Source organism: Apis dorsata, unplaced genomic scaffold (assembly GCF_000469605.1).
Source record: "Apis dorsata unplaced genomic scaffold, Apis dorsata 1.3 scaffold_279, whole genome shotgun sequence".
NCBI lineage: Eukaryota > Metazoa > Arthropoda > Insecta > Hymenoptera > Apidae > Apis > Apis dorsata.
In genome coordinates this window covers 117,473-120,377 of record NW_006263555.1, presented here as the reverse complement: position 1 = coordinate 120,377, position 2,905 = coordinate 117,473, and the positions used below count along the sequence as shown (strand labels likewise).

The 2,905-nt window shown below is 45.4% G+C and overlaps 1 long non-coding RNA gene across 1 annotated transcript in view; it reads right to left on the bottom strand.

Annotated features, from left to right (window-relative positions):
* Positions 1-217: 217 nt before the first annotated feature.
* The window catches only part of LOC102670989, a 14,146-nt gene continuing 11,458 nt past the window's right edge, over positions 218-2,905 (bottom strand). Inside the window, exons 2-3 of the long non-coding RNA XR_421958.2 lie at positions 1,136-1,142; positions 218-230 (exon numbers count right to left, since the gene is read on the bottom strand). This is a non-coding gene — a long non-coding RNA (uncharacterized LOC102670989). The remainder of the gene's footprint in view (positions 231-1,135; positions 1,143-2,905) is intronic.

The following is a 2,905-nucleotide window of genomic DNA, read 5'->3' as shown; positions in this document are numbered from 1 at the left end:
GTGCAGGTGTAATGCGTAAGTGCCTAATGCGAGCAGGAAGTTGGGCGCAGACGGACTCTCAGGTTAGAATTGAAGCAACTTTTCGGCGGAACGATAAACCGATTTGCCTGGGCTGCGTTAGTTAGCCAGACACGGGACAGCCATATTCGCGCTTCGGCCATTATCCTGTTTCGGACGCGACTGTAATTAAGCCTGTTTCCGGGGATTAGGCGCTCGCTCCCTCTCTCTCTCTCTCTCTCTCTCTCTCGTTCTATCTGTCCACACAACTGTTCCCTCGGTCGAATTCTCTTTCTTTTCGGCCCGACTCCATTACCGACCGGAACAGTTACCGGTTGGAATAGTTTCGCGAACAAACGCGCACGAAAACGTGTCTCCTGTTGAGACGACTCAATCCGGTCTTCTTTATTTATTTATTTATTTTTTCCTTTTTTCACCGCTCGGTCCCTCTCGATTCGAATTTTTTTTATTCGACGGTTTAGCAAAATTATTCCCGGGGAATATAAGCGTGGTTAGAAAAAAGGAAGGAAATATATCTCTGAAGCTTGGATTTCCCACGTGTCGCGGGTGTTGCCGTATTTCCTAGCGGCGGGTGGTTAAAGCTGGCATCGCGGCCAGTGGTTTCCAGCGTACGGGCCCCCCCCTCCCCTCTCCCTTTTCCCTCGTCCTTCGAAGCGTTCCGTCACAGTGGCGGCGAGCGATCGATCGACGGGCCGCGTCTTCCTCATTAGGAGGGATCGTGGATCGATTTCGTAGGTGCTCTTTTGACGCGGTCGCGGCCTGCGATCCGGTCCTAAAGTGGTGACGCAACGGTCGAACGAGACCCCAATAGGTCGAGATGAGAGCCATTGTATGGCAATCTTATAATTTAGACAATCACCGATCAATTGAATGGGCCTTTACTACTGCTATACATGCAGCGCCCGTACACCGGCGAGAGTGAATGATGAATGAATGAAGGGACAAGACCGAATGAATGGACAGATAGTTGGCTCCGCTTAAACGTTCGTAAATAACCGGCCGCTTCATTCAATTACTTTCAATCGCTTCGAGCCAATAGATACAATTTAGAAAAAAAAAAAAAAAAAAAAAAAAAAAAAAAGGAGTGGAAAATAAGAAAACTTGCACCCGGATAGACAAGTTTCCTCTCGTCGTCCAACGACGACTCGCTCCGCCGATTCTCTTCTTATACCTGTTTTATAGATCTGTTTAAATCCACATTCCTTTCCGATAATAATATTTATTTAAATATATTCGGCCTCGATCAATAAAATTCGACGTTGCTCCGTGTTTTTCACGCGTTCGAAGGCAAAAAAAAAAAAAAAAAATATCCGCGCGCCGTGGACAACGTCGATAAGATAATTCGATCGAAAGTCTCGGCCGGGAGAAAATTACACCGATCATCCGCGCCATTAACGAGCCATTCGACCTGACACACCGAAACAGAAAAAACACTCTCGAAATCTCTTATTATCCAATCCCTCGATTCGAAAAGGGACTGCGAAAAGCTTGTTTCGAAAATGCAAATTCCCTTTATAATATTCCCCCCTTGCTATAAATCACCTTTTTCAAAAAGATCCTTTAAATATCATTGAATTTTTCACTTATGATTTGTAATGCTGCGTCGCTTGGATGGATCGCTTGACATTTACCCGGTGGAACAGGTCTGCTCGATCGAAAAAAATCATTGCCATTTTTTTCCTCGGGAAAACGAAAAGAGAGAGAGAGAGAGAGAGAGGGAGTAAAACCAATAACGACGATTAAAAAACGAATAACGGGAAGGTGCGGTCGTGATTACGCGTTCGAAAGAAATCTGGAAACGCGGAAAGGCAAACGGGTCGTGGTGGCGACTTAATGGACACCGATTGCCACGGATGGCCTTAGACGGCTTTCATAGTCGAGACTTTGCGCCACGTCACGTCCGGATGAATTTACATGCGTTAAACGAGAGACGGCCGCCGATACAACGAGTTTCCTTTCCTCGAATATTCCTCCCAATATCTTTCATCCGATACGAGTCGTAAATCGGAATTATTATTCGAGGATGGACGGAGTAAAAACGTTCGAGAGGGCACGTACATTCGATTTCAACGATAGAAAAGTGGTAAAAAAAAAAAAAAAAAAAAAAGAAATTGGAGGATTGCGAAGAAACCCGCCTTCGGATTCGTGGAGAGAATTATCGTATCGTATAAAACCGATCCTCTCTACCCCATACTACCCCATGTATAAAGGTAACGAAATCACTCGAGCAAATATCGCAGAGACTACTCGAGGCTGCTCGGGGCCGAAATACATATGCATAACGGTGGGGGGAAGCATATCGTATGCGCATCGATAAGATTGCTTTCGTAGATCAAAGCACGACGTTACGCGTATGTACGTACTTCCCTCCCTCCCTCTCTCGAGATTGATAGATCGAAACCGAATCTGCCGCGAAACGAAGCGATGCTCGGTCGTCGGTGACTGTTATCGGTGGCCAACAGCAATGGAGGAAAGCTGGGCCGCGACCAACTTCCGCCCCCTTATCAAAACGCTCTTCCGTCCGAACAATCGTTTCGGGCCAATTCGATTGCGCCCAATAATAATATCTGTTGTTACAGATATACTTGAAAATTCCTTTAACGATATTCCTTTAACTCCTTTCGAAACGGGTCGAAGATTATCAATATCACAAATATCATTTCTTTCCCAAAAAGATCGTCGAGATCGATTCTATATTTATATAGCGTGTAAACACAACTCGTCGAATATATACGTACTGTACGTACGTATATACGTAGTATACGAACAAAGCGACATCTATCACCGTTCGTTAAGTAAGTAATTTCATCGTGAGTGAATTTGGCCAGGTTTTCGGTGGGAGGGGGGAGAGAGAAGAGAAGAGCCATTAGCGGCGATTATTCGGAGA